Below are 18766 nucleotides of genomic sequence, written 5' to 3'. Positions count from 1 at the left end.
TTCAAAAACAGCCAAAGGGAGAATTTCTTTGTTCCTTCGATGAGTTTTGGTGAGGTATGTGGGAAAGCGCCTGTCTGTGAACTTTCCTTTCAATACCTATAATCACTGTATTTATGTCTATAAAATGTATTGCTATGTGACTATAAATGTTAATATTTGTACATGCACATGAGTTCCTCTCTAACTAAATATTCTTGCTTGGATTGCTTATGGCTCACATCCTAATCTGCCTTGCTCCTGTGAATTACCAGCCCAATATGCTGACGGACTGACAAGACACCCTCTTCCGCTACAGCTGAATTAGGGCTGATGCACATTACCCACAGTGCTGACTGACAAATTGAATCATCTGCTCTAAGTGATTTTGCCTGTTTCAGAGTACTGGGAAACTCAAAGGGCATCAAGTCAAATTACACATTGATTGCTGTTTGCCCTGTAGCTTTTGCACACAGAAGAAATCACATACAACACTTAGAAGATTAGTGGAGACTGCATCAAGGGAATATCCCATGTAAGCACGTGCAAGTTGGGCTTCTCTGGTTGGTAGTAGCATTGCAAGTCTAGCCATCCAGGAAAGAGCAAAATTTATGCTAATGTGTGCTTCCCAGTTGACACAGATAGAGACTTCATCATCCTTCCTGCAGAGCTTCTAATTCCCAACTGAGCCATACCATAATTCATGTTTGGTTTGGGGTTATTTTTCCTTCATCAAATAAACAAAATGTCAGAATATCACAATTAGAATTATGTCTAGATTTTTTTAATGTAAAAAATCCATATGTATTAATGTTCATTAACTACTCTATATTAGAATATCTTAAACAACAGAGATCATTGATCTGTGACTGTATGATCTACAGCTATTCAGATTTTGGGTGACAGACTAGCTGGATGCCCGAGAACACAACTTTTATTTTCAATCTTTTCTTTGGAACCCAGAGATTAATACTTCCTTTAAAAGCTGTAGCAAAAATCATTTTAAAGAAAAAGTCAAGAAAAAAAGATTTTCATATGAAAGGAGGTTGTATCCAGGTGGGAATTGGCCTTTTCTGCCAGACAACAAGCGATAGGATGAGGGGACATGGTCTTAAGCTGTGCCGGGGGAGGTTTAGGTTAGACATTAGAAAGAAATCCATCACAGAAAGGGTGATTAGATACTGGAATGGCCTGCCCACCATCCCTAGAGGAGTTTAGGGAAAGATTGGACATTGCACTTAGTGCCATGGTCTAGTTGACCTGGCCTCTTCTTTCTCCTTCTTATGCTGACAAGCAAACTTTGCACAAACTCATAGAATCCTCATGGCTGGAAGAGACTTCTAGGATCACCCAGTCCAACCATCCACCAGCATTATCACTATAACCCCTAAACCACTGACCAACATCACCCAGTGCCAGATCCAGATGCCTCTTGAACATGATAAACTCACAGCATGCTTCTCAGAGAAGTGTTGTAAATATTGCAAAATAATAAGCCTCTGTGTATCTTAGTTTATTGATTTATAATTCATGTAGAGTAGGATAAAGTTCAGCATGGATCTCCATGTTTCAGCTTTTCTGAAAGGTCTTTCAAGTCATTTAGTCCACTAAATGACCATGAAGATTTCTGATTTCTCTCTGTTGCTGTGCAAATTTCTCAATTGTTCCAGTTTTCTTACAGTTAGCTATTAAGAGCACTAACACAATTTCTCTAAAATTTTATTTCTATTTCTGAGAAACCAGTCACTTCCTTTCTATTTTTGGTGTTCTCTCTTACAGTCATGGAAATAGATATGATATGTAAACATATCACAAAAATATATTCTATCACTACTTCTATGAACTGAGGTTGCCAGAGATGAGAGCAAATGAAACTGAGGGATTAATATTGTTGTGTATGTACAAATTTCAGTGTTGTTTCCTGTTACATTCTATGTTTTGAACAGATCCTTAAGTTCTTTCCCCTATCATATACTACTCTGTCATGATCGACACTTTAGGAAGAATATGCTTCTCAGAACTCTTCCTAACACAATTTCAGTTTGTTTGCTTAGGCTGAAAGCCTTTGGTTTGGTTTGTTGTTTCAGTGAATTCCTTCCAAAAAAGCAAAGAAAACTTTCATTTTTAGTAGCTTTCTTCACCAGATATGAAAGTGGTTTGGATTCAAGGACTGATAGTCTTTTGACTTGACTTAAAAATCTACTGTATCTGTTATTTAAGGTCAAATGTTTCAGTAAAACCTTCCACAAAAGTGACTTGTTAACTTGTACTTTTATCAGGTCCCTCCTGCAATTTTTTTCCTCCAACTTTCTTGATTTCAGAAATGAGAATGACGATGTTTGAGATTTCTGGGAATTTCTGCATTGTGATGCAAGTTGTGAACAGAGGTTTTTTTCTAGTTCTGCTTCTGGGCTGCCTCTGATCTTTGTAATGTACAGTGCAGTGCTGTCTTCCCTAGGCATTTCTCGTGACATTTTCTTAACTTGCTCTTCTATTCCTTGTATGAGGATAGTTTGTGGAGCTATGTAAAGGAATCATTTACAATAGTAGCTAAACTGCAGAAAAACATTTCTAAGGATTCAACAGAAATGAAGAATTATGAATATTTGTCTTTTTTTTTAAGCTCAAAATGAGGAGAAGTGAAGGTCCCACAAGCCTCCAAAAAGCCCTCCACCTTGACCTGTCAAGCCAACAAAACTTGTACCCCTTCTAAATGCAGTGTTCTTCTAGTTCTGTAGAAACTACTTTGCTTAGTAGTTATTAAGGTATTAAGTCATTAAGGTCAAAATGAGTAAACAAAAAGACTTGGACCAAAGCCACATGTTTGTTCATAAACATGTATTTTAAAAACTTGTACACCTTTTCTTTTCTCCCCCTCCCCGCATGCACCAGCAAATCACCACCCTTAGTAGAAAGCAATACATCGCAGGAGTAAAATGCTCTTCTCCTTGGAAAAAAAAGATATTTAATTTTTGAATAAATATCCAGTTTTGGGGGGTTTAATCTGTTTTTCAGTTATTGGTACTGTGTGAATTGCTGAATTTGGTCCTCTTGATTTAAGTTTTTTGGAGTTTACTCCCTGCCTCAAATCACACTTGTGGGTACTGGAGCTCCTGTGGGCCAAACATGCCTCCTCATGGGGCTTGCAACATTCATCCTACCAGCTGGCACTCAAAGAAAATCTACTGCTTCTTATCTTCCTCCCTTTTTGGCTTCCCTGGTATACATGCTTGTAAATATTTATTTTTTATGTTGCTTTGATTTCTTATTATAGCTACTTTGGGCTTGAGCCAGTGTTCAGTAGCAAAGAAAGAAAGAGATGTTCCAAGAGGTTATCACATACATAATATTTCATCTTGAAAAGTAACCAGTGCTTATCCTTAAGTACTTGAATCCTGTGCTTGAGGCCACAAAAGACCTTGCAGAAGCAGCTTATGCTCCTACATCTGTGTCCAGGGCTGTCACTATAAGCTTGATCATAAATTGTTCACTTTGTTTTCTTGTTACTAGCAAGTGTTTCCTACTTATCATGAAATTATTTGAACCTTAAACTAAACCTGCAACATTCTTTTGCCGTTTCTTTTTCTATAGTGTTGTGTTTATATATTAGACTGTCTCAATTTGGTAGGACCAAACTGACTGCTACTTCAAGAAGCATTTTCAACCTGCTGCCTGGTGTTTTGTTATGCCTCAAGATGAAGATTATGTTGTAGAATTACTACAAGCGGCAGCCAAATTACAAATCCATCAAAAACTGTCAAATTGTTCCAATTCTCCTTTTATTGTACAGGTGAATTTAACAGAAATATTTGTGCTATTTTGAAACCAGACAGTTGCAACACTTTTACTTGGGGCAGTCAAGTACACCTTTTCCCATAATTCGAAAAGCATGTTTTCCCACAGATGGTTTAACAGTGATTTTGGGATTGCTTTTTCCCCCCCCAAAAAAAGTGTACCTTTGCTGTGTCTTTATCTTAATTCTCTTTATTTATTTATTTTTCTTTCGCATTTATTACACTGTGTTTAGGCCTGCCTTTTTCATGGCTGTTCATGACAGTCTCCTGTCTTTGTACAGAGCTTCTGCCCTTGCTCTTTTTGTCACAGCATAGCCAGTCAGCCAGAGAAGTTAACGGGGACTTGGGTATTTTTCCAGTTAAAGGACAAAACTGTTCCTGCAACCCATATTTCAATAATGAATAAAGTGAAGTATTGTAGTCAACACTAAATAAAAACACATGGTTTCCTGCAGCTGGAGTCTTAGTCTTGCATTAGGCTTCCCACAACCAGAGCTGCAAGAGGCAGCTTTTGAACACTGCTGGTACTGCAGCCCGTGGTTTTGCAATTGCAAAACTCTCCTTTTGGCTAAATTTGAGTTTATGGCTGTTATCACAAAACTACCAAAAGAGTAGTTTGCTACTATTTTGCTGCATTTCCTTTTGGAATTACTGCTGGGAAATCAGTGATGGCCAGTCTGGTTATTTTATAGGAGATGCAGTTTCTGTACTGAAGGTTAAAAACCACTCGACTTTATTTAGCAGCACTGCTCTCCATTTAACTAGACCTTCCATCCCCCTGTCCTGGGATATCTTCCTTTCTGAAATTAGCAGAGTTCTCTAATAGTGGAGTTATACAGCTTGTAAAAAATATGTTAATCTTGTTGTTTTAACAGCTGCATGTGTTAGTGTTCACTTACTATGTTGCTCTTGCAGAAAGTGCCATAATCTTAAACCCTCATCTGAAAATGTTATGAGCCTGTCACTTTTTTTCTCTTGATTCACATTTCAAAGAGATTTGGTTCTTTTTATCATCCTGTCTGCATTCCCATTACAATTTTACATTATGATATTGAAGCAGTCTTTGATCGTTTTGTAGTTTGCGTAGGTCCTTGTGTAATATGTTCACTTGCTTGTCTAGTAGCATGTTCACTTGCTTGTCTAGAAGGCTGCATGTCAGTGACACAACCTGCACAAGCCTAATCTCATCTGCCTCGGTTTTCTGAATGGCTGCTGTATTTTGTCTGATGTCCTGTATAAATTGTCTGAGTGTTTTGCTGAGCAAAACACTTTCGATAATTAATATATTATTCAATGGGGATTTTTATAAATAAATTTCCTCCACCCTTCCCTAGCTTTTCTGAATAATAAGAGTTGGATATACACAGAGTACTGTCACTACATCTTCCCATTTTTTTCCCACCCCGTACACTGACATGATTTTGCTGCAATGATAGAAAAATTAGTGTTTGTTATGCTACTGATAGTTAGCATATGATAGTGAAAATTACTGTTGTCAGTAGTATTCACCCTCTTTAAGCACTTGTGTTAAGTTTCGGCATCTCTTTATCTTAGAGATCATATGAAAAAGAAAGCATGCTTGTTATATTGGTAGAGGTCAATTACACTTAAGTTATAAGTTTGACTGAAATGAAGAAGGCTAATGAGTGAGGAACAAGTGTGTGTGTGACAGAATCTTTTTCATTATGTTTTTGGGGAAATAACACACACTGCCTCCCCATTCCACCCATTCCACTGAGCTTTGGAGGTTGTTGACTCGTCAAGTGTATTTCTGATAACACAAAATAATGATTTTGGAACTATTTTTTATGAGGAATATATGTGAAGTGAATTTATGTGTATTTGCATGTTTAATCAGAAGAAATTTAAGAGTAATATAAATAAGCATTGCATGCTTCCTGGAAAATTTTATTTTACCAATTATATTTTTATTTTCCTTTTGTTTTTGTTTGGTTTGGTTGTTTTGGTTTTGGTTTTGTTTTATGGTATTGCCTTACAGAAAAAAGGGTAGGATTTCTGCTTGCTGTATAGTACTTGGGACTAGTGATGGGAAACAGGGAGCAGCCAGAAAAGTTCCTGTAGGGAAAGAAAGGGGAAGGACCTAAACTTTCATTTTGGCTGCATTCTACATAGCCGGAAAGCCTCAGGGAAACTTCCAAGTGTTATGGTAGGTAGGCTACAAAGTACTGATCCAGTCTGAAGATAACCAAAGCACAGCTGAGGGTGGGGAGTCTTGAAACTGATTAAAAGTAATCACAGCCCTGTGGCCTGAGGCATGCAGAAAACAGAACCATTAATGCTATCTGGGAATCCATATAATGTCCTACATAGCAATTGCCAGTAAAGGGAAAAAAAAAATTTCTGTAACACTATTTCTTGAAGCCAGGGAATTTCTTCTTTCTGCAGGTATGCTGAGTGAGAGAATTATCCTGAAGTGGCTCGAGTTTCAGCCCTGATGCTGGTGGGGAGGTGAGGGCTCTGTTGCAGAGTGAGCATTCTAAATCCAAGGGGTGCCTTGACTTTTTGAGTTTCTTAATTGACAATCCAATTTATCTTAATTTATAATCCAATAGAAGCTATACTGCGAGATATCAACATCTTATTTTGTGCTCGATATGCTATAATATATAGAATAACAGTGGGAGGAAATTGCTGAAAAATAATTGCAATAAGATATTTCAATAATGACTTATACAGAACCCGCTGTGAATACCCATATACTATTGACTTCAGTAAGAATATCTACTGTAATAAACACAATAGACCTCTATTTTCAGTTTAATATAAAGATTTGTGTAAAAAAAGTTGTCTCTCTTGAATTATCTTAACCATATGTGGTTTCTCTTAGAATTAAACAATTTATTATTTTCTGAAGAGGAGCTGGGGAACTGTTTAATATATAGAATGGAAAGCAATGTAATTACAAACAGAGGGGCAGAATTAATATTGTGTAGTCACAGTTTAGAAACCAAGTCTCCATTAGTTTGCTTCAGCATTTATCTCAGTGGGATGTTTTTGCCATAGTATGTTTATTCCACCTGTTTGTAAACCTATAAACCTCTTAATTCCTATTTCTTCTGTGATTTTTTTTTGTTTCAATATGGACCAGTTTCATCTTGCTTTAAACAAGTTACTTATTTTCATGTACACATAAAAATAGATCAAATCACAAAGGAAGCTGAGAGCATTTGGAATAGAATTTAAGAAATGTAATAATTAAAAAAAAAAAAAGATATTTCAGGAGTTTTTTTAATTTCAGGAATTTTTTTAAGTTCACATGTTTATGTATGCATTTTAAATTCTGAAATTGTGTTAGTCCTTATGAAAGGGTTTCAGTATTGGAATATGTAGGTGTGTACTCTCTGAATGCATCCATGACTTCTGTGCTTGGTACACAAAGTAATTATGTGTGTGCTGGGCAATGATGCAACCCTTGCCACTGGGTCTAATTGACCTACATAGATGCTGTATATAGTATCTGCCCATGTGTTTCTAAGGGTTAAAATTATAGATAATTATATTTTTTACCGTAGGTGACCATTGTTTTAAAAATAATGGTCATAGTTTTAGAAATCAGGGTATATTCTTAGCAGAAATAGTTCTGTTCAAGTGCCATAAATTGTTACTCTTTTGCATTATTTAGGGTAGCTCAGATAGGGTGCTTTGAACTAGAGATTTTTTTCTCACTTTATTAAAAATACTGAATTTTCCTTATTTTTTCAATGTCGTACATTTTATAGTGCTTCCTTATTAATGCCTTTGTTTTAAAAATGGGGCAGAGAGACTCCTGATCTCAGCAAATATCTTAGTGAGTATACTTTTGCTTTGGGGCAAGCACAACTTAATATTCATAAATCTTGAAATGCAGAGGCAAAACGTGAAGAGAATCAGTGTAGATTCTCAAGCAGTAGGTATTGGGGCTAAATATCTGATGTGAACCACTTATCAGAGGATTGGCAACATTATGAAAGTATCATGTAAGAGCCACACTATTTCTAAGTTTCAAAAGAACTATGGAAAGCTCCCTAGTACTAGCTGGCATTTCAATATAATATGGTTAAGAAGAAAATATCTCATATAAATAGACCTCAACAGACTAACTGAAAAGGAAACAATAAAGTAGAAACCACTGCAATAAAATAAAAATAGTTCTTTGTAATGAGGCCTGAAATCTGAAAATCAATTAAAGTTGTTTCTTAAATTGACAGGCAAATAGTTAATATTATAAAAGACACAGCAAATCAAGTGTTGCATGTGTGGTTAAAAAAAATGTTTATTTCTGATTGATGAAAGGGTCTCAATAGGTGCCTTTTTTATGCAAGTAATACATATAATGCACTACTTGCTCCATGGCCATGTTAATAGTCGTGTCAATTTGTACTATGGATAAAATTTGAAGACAACTGTAATATAAAATAGTTAATAACAAAATCCCTCCAAATGAAGCTCAGAGTTGTGCTAAAAACGATCCAAGAGAAAAGCAGGCTTTGTTAGGAACTCAAGGCTGGGGCAGATTGGCAGCAAAAGTCAGTTGCCGTGTCAACATACCTTTTGAAAAAGCATTCTGCCAGCAGTTCTCTCCCTTTGGTACTAAGGGGAGTCAGCATTCTGGATTATACAGAAACAGGATTGGTATGGAGATGGTGGGGGCAGCCTGGACACAAAAGACTGATCTAGAGTTGTGCATACATGATATGGGGTTGCCTCAGCTGCTTCAGAGCCAGTGGGATTCTGGTTGGAAAAGTTCTGTGATTACCCTTAAGTAACTTTGGGAATGTGAGCTGTTTTTCAGAGCATGATGTGTGTCCCCTTCTATGTTTGATTCAGAGAAAATATGTATTGCTTCCAAGTCATTTATGAGGCACCTGTCCTGCAAGCCTATTTGCAGGCACAGAATCTTGCTTCTTTAGCACAGTTCATGCCTGGGAACATCCACATTTAATGACCTATGTCAACCAGGCATTTTTTTCATCGTAATTTTAAAGAATTCTATTGAAGATGAACAGGAAGGAACAGAATCCATCTTTCTCAGCTGTGATGGTTTTGCAGGTCTAGCTGCATTAAAAAGCATTAAAACTTTCTTTTTTTTTTCCTTACTGAAGTCAGCAGATCCCGCTCAGAATGCTCAAAAGGACTGGCTCTGTGGAATAAAACCATGCTATTATTACTCAGAAATTGTACCACTTCAGGATAGAAGAGAGAAAAAAAAGACTTGAGAAGTGCAGGACTACTCCATTTTTCCTGTGGCTCACTGATGTTAGCCAGTGTAGCTTGTCAAATTTTTATTCCTTTGGTCATCACTAGTGATGTTTTATAGAATGTATGACTTTAATTTCTTTTCTTTGTGCAGATATTTCCTTTTTTTTTTTTTTTTTTTTAATTTATTTGAACTTTTTTGAATAGTATTTGAGTATGTTGATACCAAATGATAAACTGTAATTAAACTAGTAAAAACTATACATGCCTGAAAACAGAGAGGTAAACATGACCCTGAAATGTGTAGCGAGAGCCATTTCACAGCTCTGGTAAAGGTCTGTCTGTATTTATCTCAAAATAGGAAAGAAAAGCCTACAAAATTTATGTCCTCATAAGACAGTTTTTGCAGGTTTGCATTTTAGGAGCATGACCATCCCAATAAACATCGAAATTACTTAAATTATTATTGTTATTGTTCCATCTTAGAAACTACAGCTATCTGTATATGTGAGCACAATTTTGCAAGATTTTTCAGTGTTAATTTAGATGTGAAGATGTGAAGATTTTCTGGTTTTGTTATTATTTTACTTTGAGTAACTGAGATTTGAAATTACCTTTGCTATATGTTCTGGGAAAAACATCATGCTCTAATAGACTTGTATGCCTCATATTTCCTATACATGGTTTCATAGGTTGTTTAAACTTTTGGGGTGTACTAGTATGGTCTGTCCAACCAGCAAAATTCAGAACCCAATTTGTGGAAATACGCTGTAAGTAATAATTCCCTGTCATTTCAGCATCAGTAAGGCAGTATGGGCAAGTTTATGAAAAACATTATTCTTATTCTCTGCCCTTAAATCCCAGGGTGAATGTATGTTATTTAGCATATAGAAAAGCGTGGAAGACTTTCAGAACTGGGTTAGGCAGACAAATACTGTAACAAGGAAAGCCTTTGGCCTGGGGAGTGCAGGAGAACATGAAGACCTGTCAGTCAACGCTGGACTGCCACCTGGTGCTCGTAGGGTAGGAGCTGCCTGCCTGGGCTTTTCCTAGCCCTCACCTTCCAAATCAATTGAAGACAACAAGAGAACTTGCCCATTTTCTTAATTGTTCATAGCTTTAGAACTGCATGATCTGAGTTAATACATTTCTTAGCAATATAATAATGTAAAATGACAAACTTTGTTAGGTTTAAATTGTGTCTTTAAATTATTTAGAGGTCTTACTATTCATTAAAAATCACTTCCATAAAACATGTAATTGTGTTTTTATAGAAGAAATTATGTATATTCTGAGTGTGGCAACACTGTAGAAGTTCAGATAATTAGCTTTTTCTGAAAAATCCTTTTGAAGAGATGTATGTGGGCATGATTTTACTTGGCATTAGTTGTCTTGGATTGTTTTCTACAAAAAGAATGGCCTAATGCACTGAATTCTGTAAATATTCAAGATGCGTCTTTGAGTCTGTCAGAATCCCATGGGCTGGATGGATACATCAAATCTTACTCTTTTCATAAAAGTTGAGGTTCATGTTGTTTCAATTCAGCCATTAAAGTGAGGCAGCTGGGCTCCTTCTATGATATGCAGAAGCAGAGGGGCACTCCAAGAGGGCAATGCATCCTACATGAAATTGGACTCCTAAGACAGAAGAAAAATGGAATCAGCTCTAGAAATGGCCATTCCTCCCACTCACTGTAGCCCTAGAAGTCAGATTAGAAAAGTAAAGTTAATGAGAGGAATTTCACTTACCCTGTCTTATTTGGAAATTCCTACTTTTTGATACAAAGAGCATATCTCAGCTATGAGCCATGACTGGCTGATGCTGCATATTAATTTTCAATACATTTCCCTCCATGCTATGAAATAATCATTTAATAAAGCTTTCAGGGGCAGTGTGAACCTTAGTAATATAGCTTTAATAGATCTGTTGCCTGGGAACTTAAATCAAGGCTTATGTCCAATGCCTGTATTAAGGTAAAGACTCCCAAAAGCAGCCATGTCCCTTGTGTAGGTCTTAGACATTATGAACCAGTTTTGGTCATATTTTTCTTGGTGGGAATGTTGACAGTAGTTCTCAGTGCAGACCTCTGATGGAGAACAAAACAGCACCCCAATTTAGAAGATATATAGAAAATACCAAATGATAGTATTTACACTGATGAAATCCACCTTGCATGATCTGGTTGCAAATCTTAAAAGAAATTATTGAAACATACTGTATTACTTACTTACAGTATATTCTATTTCTGCTATTTCTGTTGCTTAGTAATTTTGAAAATTTTGTACATTTATGTCGTATGTTTTAATACAAGAAATACTAAAGTCCTTTTGTTAGTTATGACCTTGTTGCAGTTTTTAGCCAGGGAACCAGATCTTGTTATCAAAGGGGCTGGAGACAGGTGTCTCTGTTGGAGCTTTAGAGCATATAGCATGAAAACAGCTGTGGCACCATTCTGGGTGTTGATACAGTGGTTTTTCTACTCTGTGCTTGCCTAGTGCTAAGACGTATGTTGGAGATAACCTTCACTTCTCCATTTAGAGACAAGAAAAATTGTTGAGTCTTTAGGGTCCATGAACACCAGCAGTCCCTCTGTGTTGAGATTTTGTGCAGGGTCTGCAAATAGAGTAGAAAGATGGATAGGAGCATTATTATATGATTTCCAGCATTTCTGCAGAGGAAAGTGGTAGCCAAAAGGTTCATCACAAATTCTTAATGAAATAAGTTCCCTTATAATGAAGCTTTGAATTAGTGACTGGGTACACCTCTGCTTAGAATAATATTTTGTATTACAAGGTCATAATCATCTTTAAAGTCTTTAGACAATACATATTTTTCTGTTATGTTCTGTGTAACACAAATAACAAAAATGTATGCTTCTAAGTCAGTTAAATTCTGAATGAATGAGACTTCATTCTTTTTTATGTATAAACAATATACATATGAAAGTAGAAAAGCTTATAAAAAATTCACTATGGTAATTTTTAGTAGTATATTTAGAAATACCTGGACAGAATATTTCCTACTCATACACATCTCTAATAACATTACATTTGAACATGTAAACAAATTAAAGTTCAGCACTGTGTCTAGAATGTCCAGCCTGAGACTAATATATATGATCAACATGATTAATCTTTTATTGTTCTTGTAGCAAAAAAAATAAATAGCAGTGTTTGGAAAAGTGTAAAACTTTGGAGCAGTTTCCAACTGAACAAATTTAAGATTTGAGGATAACGTCTTAAAAGACTGTACAATTAGAGTATTAGAGGTGTAGGACTCTCTCATAGTTGACAGCCCATCAACTAGCAAATGCTTTAATGACACTTTAATCAATAACAAATAAGTTTTAAAAATCCCCATGACTTTACAGGTCTTTCAGATCTTGAGAAAAAAAAAGCTAATCCCAATCCTTGATTTTCCTTTTGGCAGCTTCTGCAAGGGAGCTGGAAAGCGTCTGTTAAAAAGAAATATTTCAACTGAAACAAATTCCTCTTGCTTTTGTCTCCAAGTGAGCTGCACTGTGAAAGGACATGGAATGTGAATGCACTGCCTAAGAGGTTTACAGTAAAAGATAAGGTACAGTCTGAGGGTAACTATTAACATCTCCATTGTACAGCAAGTACTCAGAATGGTAAAAGGTTGTTGTTCAAGAAACACGAAGTAAAACAGAGCTTTAGTGTTTTTTAAAGGTTCTCTGTAGATATCTAAATTTTTCATGTGAGTGTCTTTGTTGCTTTGTTAAGAGCTGTTATTAAGAGCTGTTATTAGAGCTGCATGAAGAAACTCCAAGTTATTCAGGTGTATGAAGCCATATGCAGCAAAAATATGTGAGAAGAGAGGAAAATACCCTTACATTCATTAGTGATTTTATTAATTAATCTATTCTGATTTTAAAAATGATGTTTCAATTTGGCAGGCAAGATTTTCTTCTAATAAGCTGATTTGTGTTTGTTTATGGATTAAACTTCCAGAAAAAAAAATTTAAGTAGTCAAATTTGTTTGAAACATTGCACATTTACAGTTGTGCATGTAATTTTTCCACGTGGGGGCCTGGATAGGGGCTTGCTCTGAAGTTCATAGAAGTTAATGGTAAAGTAATCCACATTGATTTCAATGGATGTTAGATCAGTCCTTATGCACAGATATAGATAATTGCCAACTGGAACTAGAATATACAAACATTGAGGTAACTAGTTTTTATTTGCCTTTATATGTCTAGGCTCCTGGACTGCACTCCTGAAAAATATTGAAAATCTGACTTTCTTGATACATTGATGTTGTGGTAGGAAAAAAGAAGGCTATATTGTATATCCTAGTTAACCTCTTAAATGCTGACCCTCTTTTGGAGTAGAGGATGAGTTGAGTAACCTCTCCAGATCTTCATGCTTGTTTTCTGTTTTAATTGTATAAGTGTAAGAATAGCTGATTAGTGGTGAAAGGATTTAAAATATATGCACTCATTATGCTCTTTATTTTTTATTCATTCATCTCTTTTTTCCATACTTTGCTGCCAAAATAGCCTTAAATTCTTCCATTAAGCTAGCAGTTTAAGGGAAAAAATTCAAAGTTCAAGACTGGATTTCTGCAGCAAATTTTTATCCTCCAGTGTAATATGCCATAAAGTATGATTACAGATGGAGTCCTACTAGGAGAAAGTTACAGCCACAGAGTAGGCTTTGTTGTCACTTACACTGGACTGAGTTCACTGACTTCAATGAAGTCCATGGAAATTTAAAATATTGCTCTTGAGATGCGAATACAGACCACAAAACTAACATTTCTTGAAACTATTAATTCAAAAATATTAATACAGTTAATTAGCATTGCAGAAATATATCAAAAGGTTCATACATAATTTTATTATTTACTTCACTGAGCTGAATACGGAAGTTGAACCAAAAACGCTATTCAGAACAAAGAGGTTTTGTTTACTTCTACAAAATATTAGTGTGGTTTTGATTGCTGAAATTTTGTGGGAGCTACATGGAAGTACAGAGAAGAGCTGGGACTGAAAATTTCTGTTTCACCACTCTTCAGGACAAAGTGTAAAAGGCGTCTGAAAGAGATCTGTGAAAGAGCATCAAGCCCTGGGCAAAAAGAGCTTAGACAAAACAGTAAAAGTAACTTCCTAGTTCAAGTAAAGTCTTTTTTCCCTTTCTTTTCTCTCCTTCCACTAGAACACTATGTGACTGAAGACCAGAACGAGGACTAATCTCACCTAGTGCTGTAGATCTATATCTGAATGTGTTATTCAATAATTTTGGGAGTCCATGGAGAGAAATAGGCACTTTTGGGTAAAATTTATCTGACCTGTTTTAGAGGAATTGTGGCACAGAGGTGTCTGCTGCTCCCACTAACGATGAAGAGAGTCTTGGGTCAGAGGAGCGTGAGAAGTTATATTTCACTATTTGGGTTTTTTTCAATGGCCAGCTGGGTTTGTGACCTAAACCCATTTCTTTATTCATGGAACAGAACTGGTTTTTGTATTAAAAGAGTGTAAGAGCCATGTGTCAGAAAGCTGGAAGGCTGCTACTCCAGTACTTTTAGCACGGAGATTAGAAGGGCGGTAGGTCATCTTCCATGTCTCTCTACTAATAAATGGATAGCTGGATTGCCTAGCTACATCTTCTGGGGATTTTCTTCAGTCAGATTAGCTAAGAAAGGCTACTATTGTATGTATAATGTCTTGATCGTGCAACACTCCTCTGGCAAATGAGACTTGGAGGACAACTCTTGGCAGACAATATGGCAGGATTTCCATATGGAAATATTTACACTTCTTACATTTTCCTTCCTATTTGAAATTTTCCTTGGGGTAAATTTTCAGTTAATTCTGACTGCAAATATGTTTCAATTTGTTCCAATATTCTACTTTTTCTCCCAGTCCCAAAGGGAAAAATAGTTTAAGTTGTCCAAAATAACTACAATGAATGAAACTTTAGGCTTAACTAGGACATGGAAAAATGCTGAATTCAGCCAACATAAATGATTTTATTTTGGACATTGTTTGTTTTGTACAAATATTTTGTTCAAGCAGAGCAACTCATAGAAATATAACTGAATATGCTTACTCAAAACTCATTTGATGGAAAAAGCAAGGCGTTTTAAAAATAACTTTATTTTCTGCTTGACAGACAAAGTTTTGAGTTTTCTTTGGACAACCAGAATATTTTAATGAAAATTTTTCTCTGCAGGGGTGAGCAACATTTCCCACTTGTTTGTAAATTTCTATTTTCTAAATAAGATAGCAGTCATTATACAGCTTGTGAGAAGTGTGAAATTGTTTTATTCTTCTCTAACCCCAGGCAGATTTCACCACTGGAAAAGTAAGTAGTTTATTACATTAAATTAATTTAGATTAATCAGACTATTTTGCAGTAGAAGCTGTAGAACACATCACGTATCTTAATCACACCTCCTGGTTTTCACAACGTTGTAACAAATTTGCAGTTATTATTTCTCTCAGGAAGAAAATTCTCTGGTCTCCCCAACCTACCAGCAGGATGTGAATGTTACACACATGCTCATGCCTTCAGGTGATGCTTCTTGTTTGTGTTGCCTTGTTGCTACTGACTGCTCTTCTCCACAATCTCTTTGGCCCATGAGGCCGTGTTTCCCATATCTGAGTACCAGAGTGAAGGTCTTTAGAGGCCCTGTGCTATTCAAGTCAATGGGTCCTTTTAGCACAAACACTGCACTTTCAGTTCATCAGTAAAGGGCCTACTGTACTGCAGCACTGAACAAGTGGGCAGTGATATACTCACAAATTCCGTGGGCCTCAGGGAGGAAGGATAAAGGCAGATCTATAGTATCAGAATGAAGAACACACTGAAATACACAAAGGACATGCTCCAAGAAATATGAAGACCAATGAGAAGGTACCTGTGGATTTCAGTCTCTTTTGGATATGACTCAGGCAGATAACACAAAATATGCTATGTAGTACATGATTTATTGTGATAAACAGGTATTTTAATATAGAGAACATAAGAGCAAAAATGTCTATAATTTTCTGACTTTGGTTTAGTTTTGGGTATTTTTTTTTCTGTTGGATGACAGCAGTATTGCTCTTTTCTTTTAAAGACAACTTATAATCACTAATGCATATATATTTTAAACAGAACTAAAGTACTTATCAAATCAACTTACACACAAAATCTAAAAACCCCATGTAGTATTTTGACCATGAGGATAGGGTTTGTGGAAACTTGCTATTGTCAAAGAAGTGTGCAAGCAAACCCAATTGTTCAAGAAAGCCTTTGAATAAAAATACTATAGATAATGCTTTAAATTTTTAAATAGTTTGGGGTGTTTTTTCTGTGATAGATCTATTCTTTTTGAAGTTAGTGATAACATACATTCCATCGATCTGTCTCCCCAATGACCTGCTGAACTTTGGTGGTATATCTATTAAAACGTTGCTTAAGTTCATCTTCCTTGTTTTTCTACACTAAGTTATTCCTTCACAAATTATCCAGTGTTGAGAGGCAGCAGGAAAAAAAAAATTCTGTGTCTGTGAGAAATATTTTCCACCGGTCTTGAAAAAGCAATTAAGGGATGTTTTATTTATTCTTCCAAAGCCAATATTTGTCTGTTTGGATATTTTTTATTTTTCTGTCTCAACTCACAGTATTTTTCAAATTTTTTTCATTGCTTTTAAAGTAATTTTTTGCTGTCTTGTGTTAGATATTTGTCCCCTCCAGTGAATGCCAGATTATACATTATATTGGGATGAATCACTGGAAAAAAAAGAGACTTTCTGCAACGTCATTTACATTTTTTATAATAATCTATTTTTTCAGGGAATTCTTATGGGAAAGAGACACCTATGAAATTACATTATTCTTTTAAAAGTTAAAGTATTATGCACCAGTTTTTACTGAAATCAATGAAACAGTTCAGAGTAAATTTGTATAATCATCAAACGAAAAGGAATACAATCTTTGTTTTTATTGTATATTTAATTGTGCTGCTGTAAGTCATAAATCCCTAACCCTCTTTTGGAAAAATGTCCTAGAATTCAAAATACATTACAAATTGCTTCGTTTTGCATTGTTTATTCAGAATACACAATCACTTACTATGTGATATTCAGATAGATTTTTGCATGAACATATTAATTGTGTTGCAAAAGAAAAATTCCATTGCAGGTAAATCAAGGCTGGAAATATTGTAAAGATTCATTGCATGAAAAAGTAAATTTCCACTGTAATTTAAGCATGCACATTTACATTTTAAATTATATTTATGTAGGTGTGAATAACTGTTCTATAAAATCCTCTTGTATAGATGTATTGCAATAGAAATTATTATAAAGCTTTAGTTACAGACTATGTATAGTCGATATTTCTTAGAAGTTATGATTATTTAAAAAAAAAGCCCCAAACATAAAATGCACACATAAGAAGCCTTTAGTATTATAAGCATTGTAATAACTACATTCTGGAAATTCAGTCTCAAACAGTTCTATAACTCATCCTATTCAAACCTAATACAGCACAATGCAATTTTTACAGTGCCCTTTGTGCTAGTATCCTGGAGCACTTTAAAATGAATAAAGTTAAAATTAGCAATGTAGCACTCAATTTCCTAAAGGAGTTACTTTAGAAAAACTAAGTAAAATCAATGCCTTAAATGTTTGGATTTAAAACCCTGCCAATTGAAGCTCTTTTTATTTCAAGTAGCAAAGTATTCCAGATCTCCTGAAGAAAATGTCTGAAGGCTCTATAGGTTTAGGATATCAAAAAAGTATTTAAGAATTATGAAACCATCATCTATCAATCTCTGAGTGCATACTGATAGGCATGGAAAGTAAATGTAATGTCTAAGTAGAGCTATATAGCAGTCTCTGCATCAAATAGTAAGCTAGTAGTTTATTTGCATTTCTATCACACATTTCACCTGAAGATCTCAAGCCAGTCCCTCTGTTAATTCCAGCAGAACAATATAAAGCACTTTAAAAATACAACAGTGAACTGCAGTAGTATGCTGGAAAAAGGAGCTCTGTATGAGCAGCAGGTGAGGTGCAACCCTCCAACAGACTACAGGGTCAATTGCACATCAGGGGGCATGACTTGTGTAATGGGCCTCTTCATAAGTGATTTTATTGAACTATAGTTTTGAAGATGATTATTGCTCATCCTGTATTTACATATGGAACCACCATTTGCAAGAAACAGTTTTGTAGAAAGTCTGCAATTGCAGTTGTAGCAGCAAGCAGTGTAGAATCAATGCTTATGTTCTTTCCTCTCTCTTGGGGAAGCACTCAAATATATACCAGAATGCCAAGATAGAAAAAAGGGAATCCACAATAATACAAAGTCCTGATAAGCAAGCAGAATTCCTGCTGTTTCTGCAAACCAGCTTGATTTTATCAAAAGAAAGAAATAAACAACCTTGTTTTCAACTGTATATAGTTGGAAAGTCACCTTTAAAATTACAGAAAAATAATTATAGTTTGTTTTCATAGTGTTTTGGGAGACATGAAACAGGAATGCAATAGTTTCATACACAATAGGAACTTGAAGAGCTCATAGTGCTCAGGATGAGGAATACGGTCATAAATGAGTCCTGGAAGCAGGAATCTGGGTATTCTTCACCTTGTTTTCCTGCTGGTGGGCAGGAAAACAAATATCTGCAATGGGCGTCTCTTAGCACAATTCATTCGATCACCTATATTGTAAGGCAACATGGAAGCAAGATGTAGATGTGCAACTTCTATTTGTAACCACAGTTTGTAACCAACCTGCAACTTCTATTTGTAACCATAGTTTGCCTTATTTTTATATCTTCTTTTGAG

Source organism: Aphelocoma coerulescens, chromosome 1A (assembly GCF_041296385.1).
Source record: "Aphelocoma coerulescens isolate FSJ_1873_10779 chromosome 1A, UR_Acoe_1.0, whole genome shotgun sequence".
In the NCBI taxonomy this organism is placed as follows: domain Eukaryota; kingdom Metazoa; phylum Chordata; class Aves; order Passeriformes; family Corvidae; genus Aphelocoma; species Aphelocoma coerulescens.
Note: the sequence above shows the minus strand (reverse complement) of the source record.